The 19,993-nt window shown below is 36.2% G+C and overlaps 1 pseudogene; it reads right to left on the bottom strand.

Moving 5' to 3' along the window:
• Nucleotides 1-2,242: 2,242 nt before the first annotated feature.
• The window catches only part of LOC105530939, a 31,951-nt pseudogene continuing 14,200 nt past the window's right edge, over nucleotides 2,243-19,993 (bottom strand).

Here is a 19,993-nt window from a genome sequence, read left to right on the forward strand (position 1 = left end):
AAGCCAAGATCGTGCCACTGCACTCCAGCCTGGCAACAGAGTGAGACCCCATCTCAAAAAAAAGAAAAAAGGTTGCCTATGCATTAGAGACCCTGTTAAATAAGCTCACCCAGATATCTCTACAAAAAATAAGTCTATTACAAAACTGCCTCCTCCTAATTTAGCACACGGTGCTACTTTAACATGTCTCCTTTCTCCCTGAAAATGACTCTTCTTGAGATTTATTTCTTTAATAACTAGGTTTATCATGACTTACAAGATAAAGACAACAATAAAGGATATTTGTTTCCTTTGGGATTTCCAACACTAATTCCCCTGTTGTCTTTCAGGAGAATCTCCCATGGGGGAGATATGGAAGGGATGCATCGCCCCTTCCAAAGGCAGAAAACACATGACCCAAGTTTGGTCAATGAGACTGTCCCACTATTTTTAATGTGGACCAAATGAGCCAATGACCAGAGATTATTAGAATTAATGATGCAAAAGTCAGACTCAATGGCACTAGTAATGATCTGGTGGCAGTATTAGTGCCCACCAGCAACTTTGGACTGTAGTTCCAGCTCAGACTGACCCTGTAGCTTTTATTTCTTCTTGCAGTCTTCCCTCAGTTCTGTGAATCCCTTATATAATTCCAGAAAATCCCAATGTTGCTATGACAGAAAGATTTGACTTCACTTTTAAAAGCAAAAATCCTAGCAAATACGGTTATTAATAATAGGAAGAGGTTTGTAAGAAATGAAAATATGGAGAATCTAGGATTTATTATCTAACTATTGGAGACTATAGGTAGACAGTCTCGTGAATATTCCCCAATAGGTCTCAGAAGTCCATGAGAAACCATGATGAAGCAGCTAAATAAGTACATCTCTACTGTTTCAAGGTAGGCAAATCTCTGCAAACCTACACCAATGTCCGAGGAAGCTGAGAGGCCGAAGAAAGAGGCTGACACATCCTGTTTCTTAGAAACAAACGTTTAATAGGGACTTAAGGAACAGAAGCCATGCCTGTGTCTTGGGTGGTGGCAAGACAAGATGGCGGATCCTGGCACCATTACCTCTCTGATCCAGGGCTTACATACCATAGTGAAGTTAGTGGCTCAGATGGAATTTGTGGGCCAGTTGAAGTGTGATAACATCAAGGTTGTTTGACCTAAGGCCAGGATTTAAAGTTAAGTACCTTTTCTTACACAAGGAACAACAGATAAATGGAAATCTTAGAGGCCTTCCAGATATTGGAATTAATCAGTGAAGCCAGCATGGCAGATTAGCTTCTAAGGTGGAGCTGCTTTAGCCTCCCATCAACAATGGAGTTGCTTTAGCTCCCATATATATTTAATATGCTTCCCCATAATTTTACTTCATTTCTAAACATTTTCCTGCTAAATGAAAAACCATTATATGACATTTTTCCATTAATTTTGATGGACCAAATTATGATTCATTTCATCCAATCCAAAACACTCAGTTTCCAATGAATAGAAAAGTATATCAATTGAACAAAGAAAATAAGTTTATATAATTAAGAACAGCAATTCAAAGTAATAAATACAGCTTACACAGAAAATTAAGTGCCATGAAGATTTACTGTCTTCACTGAAAAAGAATGAGGAGACTAGAACATAGAAAATAGTCACTGGAGAAAGAGAAAGAGCTCAAGGGCTCAAGGCAGTTATTCTTTGAAAGGTATGTTCTTTTTTTTTTTTTTTTTTTTTTTTTTTTTTTTTGAGAAAGGGTCTTCCTCTACTGCCCAGGCTGGAGTGAGTAGGTGGGAACATTGCTCACTGTAGCCTCAGCCTCACGGGCTCAAGTGACCCTCCTGAGTAGCTGGGGCCACAGGTGCATACAGGTATGCTCTTCTTTTGCACCATTTTATTCATCAATTTTCCACCACAAACTGCACTTAAAACTAGCATTATAACATAGAAACTACTTTTTTTTCAGTGGACACTTTTATCGTTTATTTAATGGATCATCAATTTTGTCTCCCTACCTACAAATGGAATTGCATCTTGTTTCCATGCTGAGTAGTGAAACAGTGACAAAGCTAATCATAATAGCCTACATCAAAAGAGAACTAACACAGCTCACTTGTTTTAACAGGCAAAATAGAAATATATGCACTCTAGAATGCACAATGTTTAGTCACTCAGAAATCCAAATGGGATCTTGAAGAATGTAGGCAAATCCAGGGTGTAGTAAAGATGAGCTGAGATGCTGTGCAACTGTTTAAGGGTTCCTGGCACTGCATCTCTTGGCCACTAGCTGAACCTTGACATGGAAGGTTTTAGTTAATGCCAAGTGGAGTTGCAGAAAATGCTAAGTTGACTTAGGGGCTGTGCACAGGAACTAAAAGGCAGGAAAGTACTAAATATTGCTGACAGCATCCACCCCAGGAAGGACTTTACCTTCCAGGAGCTCCAAACTGGCACCACCCCCAGTGCTCACATGGCTGACTTTATCCTCCATGTTCCATTTGGCACAGCAAGTGGCAATGTCTCCACCATCTATGATGGTGATGCAGCCCCTAGAAGTGGCTTTCACCACCTCATCCATGGGGGCTTTGGTTCCCCAGGCAAAAGCTTCCCATTCAAATACCCCCACAGGACCATTCTACACAATCTGCTTAGCCCGAGTCACAGCCTCAGCATACTTCTTGCTGCTTTCAGGACCATAGTCCAAGCCCATCCAGCCAGCAGGTATGCCAGAAGCCACAGTGGCTTGACCAGTCGTGGCATTCTCATCAAACCTGTCAGCAGTGACAAAGTCAACAGGCAAGGTAATCTTCACACCATTCTTCTCAGCTTTGGACATTAGGTCTTTGACAGTCTTGGCTCCCTCTTCATTCAACAGAGAAGTGCCAATCTCCATGTTGCTGAGCACCTTAAGGAAGGTAAAAGCCATTCCACTACCAAAAATCATCTCACTGACTTTGTCCAGTATATTATTGATCAATTGGATCTTGTCTGCAACTTTAGCTCCGCCCAGGATGACCAGGAAGGGTCGCTCTGGGCTCTCCAAGGCCTTGGCAAAGTAGTTCAGCTCCTTCTTCATCCAGCAGCCTTCTGTGGCAGATTGACTCCTACCAGGGACCTGTGGGCTCTGTGAGCAGTGCCAAAAGCATCATTGATGTAGACATCCCCTAGCTTGGAAAGTGAAGTCAGAAAGGTTCTATTTTGACTGGCTTGGCTTTAACCTTGTTCCCAGAAGCATCTTTTCCCTTCCCTTCTTCCTCCACATGAAAGCAGAGGTTCTCCAGCAGGATGACAGACTCAGCAGCTGGGTTGGCACAGGCTTTCTCCACTTCTGGGCCTACACAGTCCTTCAGGGACAGAGCATCCTTGCCCAGCAGAGATTTGAGTTCTACAGCAACTGGCTCTAAGGAGTACTTGTCAGGCACAGGGACACCATCAGGCCGGCCTAGGTGACTCATAAGGACTACCAACTTGGCTCCATTGTCCCAAGCAGAATTTGATGTCATCTTCTTTTTTCTAAGCAGGACAGTTTCAGGAGCCGGTACGGTACAGACATGGCTTCTGTGTTTCCAAGATCTTGATGGGCAAAATGAATGCAACACTTAGTTGCTTTTGTACCAGGAGGGAACTTTGAGACCTGACTGGAGCCTGGACTTCTTGGGACTCCTGGAGAGACGTAGGCCCTCAGAGCTTCACAGATGTATACAGAGATGTGTAAGAGAAAATTCACCAAACTGTTAATGTTACCTTAGGGTAAAGAGCTTTCATTTTATTTTAACTTTCTTACTAATATCTATCTATCGTGGCCATTTTTTTCCAGCAAACCTGTATTAATTCTATAATGAAAAATATCATAAACATACTCCGTCGTGAAATATAATTAGAACAGAAAAAATATTAACTTATTAAAAAGTTCAAAATTCTAAATTCTTGGCTCAAGTCAAATACATTTAAAAACCCAGAGACTTTCTAAAATCATGTGAAATAATTATTTAGCTCAGGCAGCTGCAGGGCTGATGTGGCCAAAGGCTCATGCTGTAAGTTGTCCATCTGCACCAGTTACACCATCTGTTGAATGCCAAGCCTCACCAAGTCTCACAATAATAGTCCTGGCTAACACTTAGAAAATGCTCTATTCAAGACACTATACTAAGTGCTATATTTATATTATCATACTTAATATTCAGAAAAACCCTATTAAGTAAGTACTATTGTCTTCCGTGTTTCACGGGTTAGGAAACTAAGGCATAAAGAAGTTAAGCAAATTCTCATAGGTCAAATAGCTGGTAGTATTGCAGCAAGGATGAAAACAATTAGACTGATTCCACCATCCATATACTTGATTGCACATCGTGCAGCATACTGGTCAGGAGTGAACAAGCACTAGAGAATTGAAATGGAGATATGTGGAGAATTTCGAGTTCTGCATGTACCCAGAAATCCTGAAACTCCAACCACCCTCTGAGCCTCCCTGGTCCATGGGATCATAGTTTAGACCTTTATTAGGATGTTCTCCTGTTTGAAAGTGTTGCTGCATCCTGATCTGAAGAAGTCACCCTGTAAGAAAAAGTCAGTTCTCATGATGAACCCCTCCCTGCTTCTGCTCAATGGTGCAATTAATTAGCCAAAACAAACTTCTCAGCTTCCCAGGATCCCAGGATACCACTGTGCTTCCTTTTTGTCTCCTCACCCTTTAAATATTGGAGTGTCTCACAACACTGTCTTTAGTTCTTTTCCCTTTATTATCTACACTCACTCCCTAAGGGATCCCTATCTCCTGCCATTAAATACTATCAGCATGTTTAACTGCAAACCCATGTACCCAGACCCAAAACTTCCTGCCTGACATTTCCTACTTTTCCGTTTGAGATGAGGTCTTACTCTGCCATGCAGGTTGGAGTGCAGTGGTGCAATCTTGGCTCACTGAAGCACCTGTCCCCCAGGCTGAAGTGATCCTCCCACCTAGCCCTCCCTTCGAGTAGATGGGATTTAGACACAGCTAATTTTTAAATTTTTTGTAGAGACAGGATCTCCCTGTGTTGCCTAGGCTGGTCTTGATCTCCTGGGCTCAAGCAATCCTCCCACATAGGCCTTCCAGAGCACTGAGATTACAGATGTGAGCCACCACACCCCACAGTGACATTTCCTTATCCAGCAGGCATCTCAAACATAGTATGTCCAAATCCGAACTGATAATTCCTACTAAAGTAGCTCCTCATACAGTCTTCCCCTTCTCAGTAAATAAATTCATCCTTTTTTAAGTTCCTTAGTCAATTTGAAGTCATTTTTGACTCCTCTCTTGCTATTACATCTCACATGGGAATTCTATTTTCAATACATATCCAGAATCTGGCACTTCTAATCACCTTCCTTGCCATCATATTGGTTCAGGACACCACAATATCTTTATGGAATTATTGTGATAACCTCCCAATGGTCTCCACAATCCTGAGCTGGGCCTAGTTTACTGCCTCTCCAGTTCCCTCCACCATTCCAAACACACTAGCTTCAGAAGAGCAGCCAGAATGATGATCCCGAGAGATATAAATGAGACGATGCCACTCCCCTACTCAAAACATTTCTCTGTCTTCCCATCTCAAGGGGAATATAAGCTAAAGTCCTTATCAGCACCTACAAGCCCTTACATGCCCTGGTCCCCATTAGCTTTCGAACTTCATGTCCTATTATTTCTCTTTCACTCTTTTTACTTAAAGCATATTGGCCTGTTTAATGTTTTCTTAAATTACTCAGGGACTTTGCACATTAATTTTCCTCTACCTGGGATGTTCTTTTCCCAGATATGTGTATGGCTAATTACCTTGCTTCTTTCCTTTTTTTTTTTTTTTTTTTTTTAAACTCAAAACTCCCATTCTCTCAGTGAGAGCTTTTCTGACCACTCCTTGGAAAGTATCACACATATATCCCTCACATGTTCCTTCCATGCATTACTCCTGCACTTCACAGACACGTGTTGAATATATAAATGTATTCTACAGAAGACCAATTACAGAACCAAAATTGGGAAGGGAAATACTATACACCCAAAACACCATAGGACTTCGGTCATTTATAAATGCATACATCTTGTGAACAGGTAAAGAAGTTAATTTTGAGAATGCTCACGAAAGGAAGAGGAATACTAGGAGTTAAGTATTTATTACATAGTTGGACTATCTTAATTAGGAAGACACATTTAATAAACTAAAACATTCACATGAGTAAGTACAAATCTCTTTGATGAATGACAAGATCAAAACTATGCCTACAAACGGAAACTTAAGTAATTACTGTAGTGAATTCTTATAATGTTATGTTGCATCAGAATCCTTTCTAAATATCAGTTGTACTTATACTAGAAGCAGAGCTTAGTCACCCCCAACACAGTTTCCCATTGTCCACTTTCTCCTAATTCTTTAGTGTGGTTGATCCAGATATCTACCTTGCACAGCCACCTCCTGGAGAACACCTTCCTGTAGGATAGCTAGATACAACCTACTTGACTTGCTCTCTGACCCTCACACCCCGCCTGGACTGTTCATATGTATATGGCACAATGACCATCTCTCAGTCACAGTGTAGACTACATGGAGCTCATGCCTGCTTACTCTAAAACCACAATTCAAGAACTCTATCCCACGTTCTATGGGAAATCTAGTACCCTTATGAAGATTTCTGAGAATTCCTTAGGGTTCATATCTTCACAGTTACCCTTGCTCTGCCTGCCTGCCTCCACTGGACTACTGATGTCATTGGCATCTGATCCCCTATAACTATTCTCCTGCCCTCTGCTCTGTGACAACCAGGACATGAAAAGCAAGCTTATTCCTCTGAATAACTCTATAAATGATTCACCCATAATATTTGTTCATGTATTACATTTATCTTACGATTCGAAATGATACATAAATGTATTTACATGGCCTCTGAAAATTTAAAATTTAGTATTATACTTTCTCATTGTTTACATTTATTTGACCTGCTTTCAATAATCTCTTACTGTTCATTTTCCTCCATGGATATTTGCTCTGCTATGTTACTTGGCCATTTCTGTTTCTTTCTCCTTTCTTCTCTCTCACTCGTTTCACTTTTTTTTTTTTTTTTTTTTTTGAGTCGGAGTCTCACTCTGTTCCCCAGGCTGAAGTGCAGTGGTGCAATCACGGCTCACTGCAACCTCTGTCTCCCAGGTTCAAGCGATTCTCCAGTCTCAGCCTCCTCAGTAGCTGGGATTACAGGCATATGCCACCATGCCCAGCTATTTTTGTATTTTCAGTAGAGACAGGGTTTCGCCATGTTGCCCAGCCTGGTCTTGAAATCCTGACCTCAAGTGATCCACCTGCCTCGGGCCCCCAAAGTGCTGGGATTACAGGAGTGAGCCACCGTGCCCGGCTACTACTCTTTTTCTAATATTTGTTCATCACTTTTACAAAGAATATAGCTTTTCTTCATTTTTATTTTCTTAGAACCCATGCTGTTAAGTTTTCACATTATATTGAAATACAGTTTCTCATGTTATTTTACAAACAAGACGATTCCTCCTTGTTAAAGGAACTCTTAAGCCAGATGGTAAAAGTCTCTGCAACCCAGAGTCCTGAGCCGTTGAGGTATATGAATGACAGCTGCCTAAATCCAAATCTCCTCAAACAACCTCTAAGCAACAAGAATAAAACCACACAAAATTCTCGCCTTTGACATAATTAGAAGACAGAAAAATATTACAAGTGAAAATTACCCATAGGTATAAAAATCAGCACTAAATTCCAGCATAGCCAACTTTTGAAGCTCTTCTGTAGTCATTCCCACAGAGAAAAGGGGTTCTGAAAAAATGCACAAGAAAGATAAGGGACAATTGAGTTAAAGTCACCCCCAGGAAGAGAAAGCTCAAAGAATCCTGATAATAATCCTGGTGATGGATTATTAACCATTGAGTTATGTAAGAATCAATTAATCCATCCAAATCTAAATAAATGAACAAAAACTAAATTGGTAGTGGGGGAATCTTACCCCTTTAAGTGGAATGTCAACTAATAAATGTAGAAGGGATGGTCGACTTAGAAAATCACCATTTTTGAACTATCATAATAAAAACTGATGTAAGCAAAAATTATCAATGAGTACTTAAATGAGTAGGTCAAAGTTTGGTGAATAAAGAATATTTAGGTGTCTTCAAAGTATCTCTCCACAGATTAATTATAAATGACTAAGGGGAAATAATAAATTTGCAGTGGAAAAACCTGGCAGAACCATCTTAGCCAATAAATCATAGCTGACATCACCAATCACGGGACAGGCCAACATCATGTGCTTCCTGATGTGATATGCTGAGAAGAGCAAAATCTCATGTTTGTTTCCCTATCTGACATGCACGACCTGGTTCTAAACAGAGGAAATGTCAGACAGACTCAAACTGAGTGACATTCCACAAAATAACAGGTACTCTACAAGCTGCCAAGGTTATAAGAGAAAAGACGGAGGATTTAATCTAGATTTAAAAACATTCCAGGGACATGATGATTAAGCACAATTCTTAACACTGAGTTAAATTTTAGACCAGGAAAAAAAATATAGGACATTGTTGGGATAATGGACTAAATTTGAATATTGCCTCTGGATGAAGCATTCCTATTGTATAAATGATAGATATATTTTTTACTGTGGTCATTTTACTAGTTATTCAAGAGAATGTGTTCTTAGGAAACACACACTGTTCAAATGGTTAAAAAAAGTTTATTAAGAGAGTAAATGATAAAACAACTAGAGCAAAAATGTTAATAATTTGTGAATCTAGGTAAAGAATAAAATGAGTATCGTTTTTTCTATTCAGATAATCTTGAAATTATGTAAAACTTAAAATTATGATAAAATAAAATGTTTAAAAAATTCTTGTTCTACTTTATTAAAAACAGAAAATTCTGATACTTTCCCTTTTAAAAAATAATCCCTGAAGTTAGATAACTGGAAACCGATTTACAAAACTTCCCCACAGATCCTTACATAAGTAAGTTTGTGGTAGAATTAAAAATATCCAAGTAACTCAATCTTTTGCTTTTAAGCCAAATTAATTGAGCCAAAAATAATAGAGAGCTCTTAAAACATTGTGTTGATTTTTGATAAATTAAGTTGTCCCCGTATTGCCAAAATGTTTACAACAATAATACAGCAAAACTGGCCAGGCACAGGGACTCACACCTGTAATCCCAGAGCTTTGGGAGGCCAAAGTGGGAGGATCACTTCAGCCCAGGAGTTCAAGACCAGCCTGGGCAACATAGTGAGACCCTGCTGTGATTGCACCACTGCGTTCCAGCCTGAGCAACAGAGTAAGACCCTGTCTCCAAAAAAAAAAAAGAAAAAAAAATCATAAAACTAATACTCTTGAGTCATTATATGATTTTCATTATTGAAGTTTTATATTCGCTAAAGTACCTGTTTTTATTGATCCATCTAGTTTTAATAGGTGTACCTGCATCATGTTCTTTTGTTTGTGAGCTTTAAAATATAGCAGAAACTACTATAAATTGAGGATTTACTTATGATAGGTATGGTGTAAGGAAAATTTTAAAAATAGCATTCTGTTTTTTTGATCTTCAAAAATCCTACAGGTTTGATTAGTTCTTTATCTATTTATAAGTAAGGAACTGAAGATAAAGAAGACGAAGAACTTAGACCTCACTTCACACAGTTTGTGTGTGAGGTAAGGTTCTAAACCTAGTCAACACGGCTAGAAAGCTAGTAAGTTTCTTAGTACTCTATGTAGTACATATGCTCTCTAGTACAATTAGTAATTCCAGTGATTTTTATTTTGTGATTTGGCAAAATCTCTCAGGATAAATTATTCAAAATCATCAATTGTTAAGTAATTTTCCTAGATGAATTCTTGGAATCAAGATGATAGTCTGCTTAACATACGATTCCATTATCTTATCATGTTGGACTATAGCCTGGAAAGGGGACACTGCTCTGTTGAAAAATAATTTTTAAATATACTTTTATTAATCTTGAAGAAACTGCAATGTAGGAGATCCAGAAATAGATAATATTAATTTATTTTGAAAAAGTAAGAGAATGGACTTGAGTAACAGACGAAATTTCCAAATAAGCAGATCTTGATTTTGAAGTTCAGGTTTTTATTCTATTTTAATTAAAAATCTCACAACAAAATCAAAAGACCCAGAAACAAAATCCTTGCAAATATTTTTTGTTTTGAATTTCTTTTTTATTACTATTATAATTTTGTTGTTGTTTTTACATGCAGAGATAGGGTCTTGCTAGGCTGCCCCAGGGTGGTCTCAAGATTCTGGGTTCAAATGATCCTCCCACGTCAGCCTCTCAAAGTACTGGGATTGCCGGCGTGAGCCACCACACCCAGCCTGTTTTGAAATTCTTTAAGTTTTCATATTGAGCTGTCAAAAAGGTATCTAGCTACCCACTGCTTTCAGACACAGTAGCTCTGTTTACGTGGCCACTGCCAACGCATGAGTCACTGAGTCAGACTGTGACATGCCCACAGCATATCCCATTATTTAACTCATTGACTCAAGGAACACATAAGAAAAAATACACAGTATACAAATTAATCACTTTAGCAAAACTGGCTTTACACATATTCCAGGATACATGCATGATTTAGCAAGTTATATTTGTGTCAGCAGAGAACTATAAATAAAGTGTTTATTTAGAGTCATCTTATCTAGGGAGATGTCCAATTTTTGTTGAATTTACATCTTCAGATGTCGGACTCACCAGAAAAGCAGACAAGACATGCAGTTTTGTTTTATCTTTCACCACCAGCCCCAATGCCAAATGTCACATAACACACACACATACACACACACACACACACACACACGCAAAAAGTTTCTATTTCTCAGGTAGTCAGAATAGCAATAGCAAATTCAATGGTTCTATGAATGTCTGGATCATGTTTTGAGAAGAAATAACACTTCTGTAGAAATTGTGTTTCCCTCTTTATCTTAAATTCAAAGAGCTGGCAAACTGCCAAACCAGAAATTCTGAAAACTGGAAGTGCAAATTGTGTTATTTGTTTTGTAATCTTTAACATGTGTCATTTCAATGATTCACAAAGAGCACTATGAATCAAAATTAAAACTAAAAATGCAGGTTTTTATAAAATAGGATTCAATGGAAGTGTAAAATTACATTTTAGCACAGTGTCCACCACTGAATATGTTTCCTTCTTTCCCTCCTCCTCTTTTCAGTTTAGGCTCACACAGGTTTAGATTTTGTCTGAGGTTTGAGAGGAAAGTGTTGCATTCCTTCAGAAAAGCTTTTGCCTTATTTCCAATTGTTTCAATGCAATATTAGATAAGATTCCAAATAAGTATGATTTATGGGTATTGTTACATTTATCTGGAAAAAATGGAAACTTAAAAGTGTTTTGACAGGGCTCACCACATGAGAAACATCTAGACCCTTCTAGCTTGTCAAAGAAATGGAGAACAATTGAAAGAGTTCGTAGTAAAGCATGGAAAGGACCAATTTAATGATTTTGTTAAAAATAAATGAAAACAGTTATGTTATTATAACATAACTACTATAATGTTATATGTTATATGTTGTTATAACATTAAAAAGTCAAAATCTTTAATCATTCATTTTTGAAATTAACTTCTGTCGTATAATTGAACATTTGTTTTTGCTTCCTTTTTTTCTCCAAATATTTGGGTTTAGTTGAGGTTCTGGAAAAAAACTTAGTGGTTTACTTTAGACTAAATAAGCTTAAAATTCACTCAATATCAGCATAAAATCTTTTACCAAAACATTTTGCATAGGAACATATTCCTGTTTTCCATAAATTTAATCTACTAAAATCTAAGAGCCAGATCAGAATTGTTTTTTGGCAGGTGAGCTTACAGAAAAATTCAAGCAATCAGTTTGTTTTCTTAAGTCTCTATAAGCATACTTCCTCTGCACAGTGAATTGAAAATCCTTTTGCTTCCACATCTGATAAATAATACAATTAGTAACTTTAATAATTTTTATTTTTGATGAAATGAAAATGCAGTCATCGCTTTGTGGTTTTTTTTGTTTGTTTGTTTTGAGACAGGGTCTTGCTCTGTCCACCAGGCTGGAGTGCACTGGCACAATCTCAGTTCACTGCAACCTCCGCCTTCTGGGTTCAAATGATTCTCCTGCCTCAGCCTCTCGAGTAGCTGGGACTACAGGCATATGCCATGACACCAGTTAATTTTTGTATTTCTAGTAGAGACTTTCACCATGTTGGCCAGGCTGGTCTCAAACTCCTGACTTCCAGTGTTCCACCACCTTAGCCTCCCAAAGTGCTGGGATTACAGGCATGAGCCACCGCACCCTTCTGCTTTGTGAAATAATTTAAGCGAATTCACGTGCATGCAACTTCTCCCACGTGTGAAGTAAGTCAAACACAAGAAACATGATCTCCACATTCTACAACAGTAAGTGGAATGTGAATATGGAATGAACAAATGTAATTAAACACTTACTCATTGGAAATGGACATATAATGACAAATATAAAAAGAAAAACTATGTAAGAAGAATATATCTGTACTCAAACTTGTCCTCCAGGCAATATTGTGAGAAATTTCTCCACTAAACCCAATGAAGAAACTGAAGAAAGTAAAATATTAACACCCAATTTTCTTATGAGTTGATTAAACAAACATTTACTAAATTCCATACAAAGTTTAAAATAACAATTCCTGCAGTCCTAGAGCTTTCATGGTACAGGAGAGAGAAATGTATACAGAAATTTCCTAGTGTAGTGAATATCACAACTGAGATGTTGACAGAGTACAATGGGATCACAAAAGTGGAAATATGTAATCATGCACACAGACATCACAGAATATTTCACAAAGAAGGTAAATTTTTAGTCGAGTGATATATAATTACAAGGAACTCCCTAAACAGTTGCAGGGGAAAGCAGTTGCAAAGATATGGAAGGAAAAAAGACCATATCGTATTGTCGATTTCTAAATGTTTTAGCACAGGTGGAATAACTGGAGTATAAACAGGGAGGGAATAACTTTGCCCATTCAAATAAGGAATTAAGAAGCCACCATCATTTTTATTGTTTTTTGGGGGTTTTGCTGTCAAATTAATTTTTCGTCTATGGAAATTTGAAAATGGGGAAAACATAGAGAAGAAAAGTAAACTTACTTCAGATTCTATCAGCAAAGAATTGTGTGACTTGACTACCTGCTTTATTCCACAGCCCTGATTCTAACAGCCTTGCAGTGATACTGATCTGAGGTCACGGGCAGCAAATGAGACTGTGCCGCAACTCAGTTGGGACCAACCATATTTCTCCTAACTCTCACCAGAATGTTCTCCACTCATTTTCCACAATGATGCATTCTTTTCTCCGTCTTGGTGCCTTCTGGATAATTAAATTTTCCCTAGACTTGGCTGATATTTCCTTGATTTTATGGTATGTGACTGTCGTTTTCTATTCTTGGCACTAACAAAGGTAGTTTTCTTTTTTATTATTATTATTTCCTATTGTTTTTATCCTAGCATATGACCACTTGTTGAAAAGGGGTTTTGCTCTTAAAGGAAGCTTTGCCAGAAATCCAGAGCACATTTTCTCCCTTTAATTCAGGATTGTACATGTAAGTGGCACTGCTGGGTCAAGCAAGAAGTACTATTGAAAGGGTTTGGTATAGAGGCAAGTCGCTTTCTGAAAAAAATGTCAATTTTCATGCCTATGATGACATGTGAGATGCCATTTTCTAGCATGCTTACTGACACTGGGTGTTATATTTTATCTTTGCAAACAGTTGAGGGATTTTGAGGAATCATGGTGATAAAATCAGCATTTAGCTTTCTTGCTGTCACTCTACCTGCAGCGTAGAGTGTATGTTGAGCATACAGGGTATGGTGTAGTTTGCAGGCCAAAAGATAAGGTAGATGGTTTGTGAAATAATCTAGATGAGAAAACACAACCAGGGAAGTGGCAGGAGGAAGAAGAAAGAAGGAAAAGAATTTGAGAGACAGGAAGGAAGTATAAATATTGTAACCAAGAACATGTTGCTAAGGGGGGGCAATAAAAATAATTTTGAAAATTGCTGGTCTCTACAAAGCACTTTATATATATTAGTTCATATAATTCTCCCAAATTTAGAAGATAAGTGTTACTATTATGATTTTTCAGATTTGTAAAATAGGTTAAAGTAGACATTTAGAAAGTTGCATTATAATGATTGTACCCACTTGTAAATAGGAAGCAAGATAATACATATAGCTATGCATTGAGTGTGAACTGCTTGTGAGACATAATTGTATAGCTAAGTAGATTCAGGGAAATGTGAGTTTGGAATTTAAGGCAGAGAGAGGAATCATAAAATTTAAAATGTGACAGTCATTAGGATATCTTGTTCCCCCAATAAATCTAAGTCCTAAAGTAAGGCAAACCTTATTTATGAGTTTTATACATCAGATATATTCTATGAATATAGCATGTCTCTTTCTGTCAAATAAGTAAACTGCCTTAAAAAAAAAGATAGTATCTAATCTACATACTATGTGAAGAGCAATACTGTTTATGCAGGAAAAGGATAGGAGGGAGAAAGCAGAGAACAATACCACAAAGGACAGATGTTCGCAATATGTAAACTGAGTAAAGTTTCTTGAAGGAGTGAGATTGAAAAATATGTATCTGGGGCCAGGCACAGTGGCTCACGCCTGGAATCCCAGCGTTTGGGAGACCAAGGCAGGCAGATCACTTGAGCTCAGGAGTTCAAGTCCAGCTTGACTCTAACTTGGGCAACACTGGGAAAGCCCATCTGTACAAAAAATGCAAAAATTAGCCAGGCATGTGGCGTGTGTCTATGGTCCCAGCTACTCAAGAGTCTGAGGTGGGAGGATTGCTTGAGCCTGGGAGGTGGTGGTTGCAGTAAGCTGATATCATACCACTGCACTCTACCCTGGGTGACAAGAATAAGACCCTCTCTCAAAAAAATTACATATATATAATATATAGACTTTATATTATATATAAAAAACTATGCTATATATAATATATAGACTTTACATTATATATAAAATGTAAGACTATATATAGAGATTTTGTTATGTTTAGAATATGTGATCAAAAAAAAAGAAAGAAAGGCTCTCTTTATGCATGATGTGTCAGAATTTAGCTATTGTGTCTTCACTAGCCAAAAACAACATAGTGAATTGAATGCATTCACAAATATAGGCAAAAGGTCATGGTTCATAAAAATCTAGGTTCCAGCAATGTTTACATACTTTTTAATGAATCAGTGATCCTTATTAGGTCAATGATAATACAGTAAATTTTTCTTACCCAAAATCTTTAGTAATAGCTAAATCTTTAGCTTTTCCACATCGGGATATTTCTTAATAGTTATAGAAATGACAACTCACCCTCATTTGTGATTTATGATATAATTTAGCTTTCTTTCAATCTTTCTACTTTCTTTTATGATATTGCATCATTTTTTAGCACATTTACTCAAATATGACTTAAAATATGCAGAAATACGCCAATCAGACCTTATTTTGTTATCAGTTAGCATCTCTTAAATAGAAAGAGAGTACTAATGGTTAAAATTTGTAGATTCTTTTCATGTCTATGAAAATAACAAATAAATTAACCCAATCTTAGTAGTCAGAGATGCAGTAATTTAATGTTATCTTGGAAAATAAATTAACAATAATCTAATGAGTTATGCTCAAATTATTTCCTAGTTTTTATGTATGCTAAATTTTTATGAAATTTCTTCACTTCATATTTCCATGTATTTTTGTTCTTATTTTCACTTAAAGAACTCTTTCTGATAATAGAAATTAAAAACCACATCTGTACTTTTCTTACTTTCAAGCTTGCATGAGATCTATGTAAAATATTTTTTAAATGAATTGTAGGATTGCAGTAATGTTCCAAATATTAAGATAGTGTACATCCAAGGGTATATCTCCTCTCATTTTCTCTTTGTTTTGGACATATTTTCTTTTCTTTTCATTCCTAATTCCTGTAAACCACTATAATGTTCATGGTTTGAATACTACAGTGATGATTCCTGCCTCCTTCAAGTGGATGGGCAGATCAACAACATCAATAGGAGAAACAAATTTAAATATTCAAATAAATTGATATTTATTTTATACTTTTCGCTATGCTTACAAAAAGAAACTAAATTATATTATGAGTTACATCTGATATTCTATTGATATTTTCATTACATAAAATTCAGCAATCAGAATTTGGGTAATCACATGATTACTGTCCAAGTGGTATCCATGTGAGAGTGTGGGGTCACTAATTAATGGGACAACAGTATCAACAGGGCCTGTCACAAGCAAACAGGATTTACTTTGTGTTCACCAGGCTCTCAATCTTCAGGATTTTTCTCCTAGAAGGAAGTCAAAAGGTAATAATAATTATATTGTCTGTCAGCAATCCATATATAGAATATGTAACTCAAAAATTGCAGTTTTGATTTCCTGCAGTTGATTTTGTTAGATTTACTATGTAGCTTATCGCATCCTCTCTGCTGTCTCTTCCTTTCTTATACTTACAAGACTCACTGCTTTTTCCCATCTCTGCATTGGTCATGATATTAAGTCTCATGCCAAATAGTAGTGATAGTAGGCATCATTGTCTTTTTCTGATCTCAAAAGAAAACCTCCATTCAGGACGAAAGTTGATATTCATTTTACTGTGTTCATATTATTAAAATCCAATTATAATTATTAATGGATCCATTTTCTAATAATTTTGTCAGCTACCACCTTATATATACTTTTGGAGTCTCTGCAATTAAGTTCATATGCATTTGTGATTATTTCGTTTCCTTGATTTATTTTTTATTAATATGTAGCATCTCTCCCCTCAAGGTATATTTTATCTCAAATTCTACCTTGTCTATTATTATTGATGAGTTTAACTCATTTAGATACTCATTTAGAATTTATATATATGCTCCTATTTTATAGTTTTTACTTACCATACCCCTATACTTCCGTTTTTTTATTCTCTTTTTTTTTTTCTTTGAGATGGAGTTTCACTCTTGTTGCCCAGGCTGGAGTGCAATGGCACAATCTTGGCTTTGATGATCTTAAATTTCATAAGTATGTGTCAGTGTATAGAGATGTTTCTGTTCAGTATTTTCTTCTTATCTAGCTTGTACTATAATCTGTGAATTCTTTTGATTGTAGGGTCTTGTCTTTTGTTCTGAAAAAAATATTTTATTTCTTCAAATATTTTCTGTCTTCTGTAATTTTTCTATATTTTTAATTGAGATAGAACTTACATACAATAATATTCAAACTTCTTGGTGTATACTTCTATGAGTTTTGACAAACACATACAGTTACATAACCACCACAACCAAAATATGGAACAGTTCCATCCCCACAAATAATTCCCTCATGCCACTCTATAATGAGCCACTCTCAACATCCCCAAACCTGGCAACTCATGATCTATTTTCTATCCTTGTAGTTTTGCCTTTTCAGAATGTCATATAGTGATATCATACAGTATGTAGCCTTTTAAAATTGGCTTGTTTCACTCAGCAAAATAAATTTGAGATGTAGTTATGCAGCCGTGATGTCATATTTATCAGTAGTTTGTTCCTTTTTGTTGCTGAGTAGTATTCCATGGCATAGATTTACCACACTTTTAAGTATTCACCAGTTGGTGGTGTTTCTAGTGTTGATCTATTATAAATATAAGCACTACAAACACTTTTATACAGGCATTTGCAGGAGCGTAAGTCTTCATTTTAATTGGGTAAATCCCTAGGAATGAGACTTACTGCTGGGTCATAGAAGTATAAGTTTAATTTTTTAAGAAATTGCCAAACTATTTTCCAAACTATCTCTACCACTTTGCATATTGCCAGCAATGAATGAGTTTCGGTTATTCTATATTCTCACCAGTACTTGGTATGGTCAGATTTTTGTTTTCTTCTTTATAATGTAGTCATTTTATTGAGTACCCAATGATAGTTCCTGTTGCTTTAATTTAAATGTTACTAATGATGAATGATCTTGAATATCTTTGTGAAGTAATGTACTTAGTGAAGCATCTATTCAAATATTTTGTCCCTATTTTAATCGACTTGATTGGTTTCTCATTATTGAGTTTTGGGTGGATGTAAGATATTCTGAATAAAAATCTTTTACGAGATATGTGTTTCACAAATGCTTGTCTTTTAGTTTTTTTGACAGTTTATTTTGAAGAATAAAAGTGTACAATTTTGGTAAAGTCCAATTTATATATTTCTTTTCTTTTATGCATCCTACTTTTGCTGTCATAGCCACGAAAATTTTGTTTAACACAAGATCACAAAGATTTTTGAATTTCTCTTCTAGAAGTAGTATAGATTTTATGTTTACACTGAGGTAAATTAACCATTTTAGTTAATCTTTCTGTATGGTGTCAGGTATGGATCAAGGTTCTTTATCTCATGAATTTGTCCAGTTTTTCCAGTATCACTTTTTAAAAGAATAGTCTTTCTTTGTTCAATTAGATTGGCAACTTTGTCAAAAAGTTAAGTGACCAAAGGAAAATTAATTGACCATATAGAGCTGGGTATATTTCTAGATTCTCTGATCTGTTCCATTGATCTTTATGTCTGTCTTTTGGCCAAAATATTACCATAGCTTTATAACAAATTTTTAAATCAGGTAATGTGAGTTTTCAAACTTTGAACATCCTCAAAATTATTTTGGCTCGTCTAGTTCCTTTGCCTCTCCATATAAATTTTAGAATCACTTTGTAAATTTCTATTTAAAATTCTGCTAAAATTTTTATTGGGATTGCATAGAATCTATAAATCAACTTAGGGAGAATTGATACATTAATAATATTAAATATCCTAACATAAGAACACAATATATCTCTCCATTCATTTAGGTCTTCTTTGACACATTTCATTAGTAATATTTTTGGTTTTCTACATACAGACCACAGACATAATAGAACTTTTATTATTTCAGTTTTCAATTATTCATTGCTAGTGATTTTTTATATATGAACATGCAGTTGATTTTTATATTAATCTTGTGTTCTGTAAACTTGCTAACCTCACTTTATAGTTTTAGTCATTTTTTGTACATTCTTTGGAATTTTCTACAGACACAATCACGTAACTTATGAAGACAACTTCATTTCCAGTCTGAATGCTTTTTATTTTATTTTATTTTATTCCCTTATTGAATTGACTAGGACAATGATGAATAGGAGAGGTGACAGCCAACAGCTTTGTGTTAGTCTCAGTCTTAAGGGAAGAGTCTTTCACTATTAAATGTAATGGCAACTGAATGTTTTTCAAAGATGCCCTCTATCATAGTAAGGAAGTTTCTGCTTATCCTTACTTTATTGAGAGCTTATATCATGAATGAATCCTTAATTATGTCAATTACTTTTACTGCATCTGTTGAGATGATTGTATGGCTTTTCTTTTTTAGTATTTTACGTTGAATGATACGTTGAATAATATCAATTCATTTTCAAACTTCAAACAAAACTTGCATTTCTAGAATAAATTGAATTTGGTCATGATATATTATCATTTTTACATATTTCTGCACTCAATTTGCTAATGTTTAGTGGAGGGTTATACTGTCGATGTAAATGTAGGGTTTTGATACGCAGTTTTCTTATAATGACTTTGGCTAGTTTGGGTATATAGTAATGCCAGCCTAATTGAATGAGTGATAAAGTTTCCTCTTTTCCGTTTTCCTCCCTCCCTCCTTCTCTTCCTTCCTTTTTTTCTTTTCTTTTCTTTTTTTTTTTTTTTTTTGAGACTAGGTCTCACTCTGTCACATATGCTGAAGTGCAGTGGCATAATCATGGCTCACTACAGCCTCCCCTCCCAGACTCAAGCCATCCTCCCATTTCAGCCTCCCAAGTAGCTGGGACTTCAGGCACATACCATCATGCCCAGCTAATTATTTTTATTTCTAGTAGACACAGGAGTCTTTCTATGTTGCCCAGCCTGGTCTCAAACACTTGGGCTAAAGCAATCCTCCCATCTTGACCTCTCAAGGTGCT

Source organism: Mandrillus leucophaeus, unplaced genomic scaffold (assembly GCF_000951045.1).
Source record: "Mandrillus leucophaeus isolate KB7577 unplaced genomic scaffold, Mleu.le_1.0 Scaffold856, whole genome shotgun sequence".
Taxonomy (NCBI): domain Eukaryota; kingdom Metazoa; phylum Chordata; class Mammalia; order Primates; family Cercopithecidae; genus Mandrillus; species Mandrillus leucophaeus.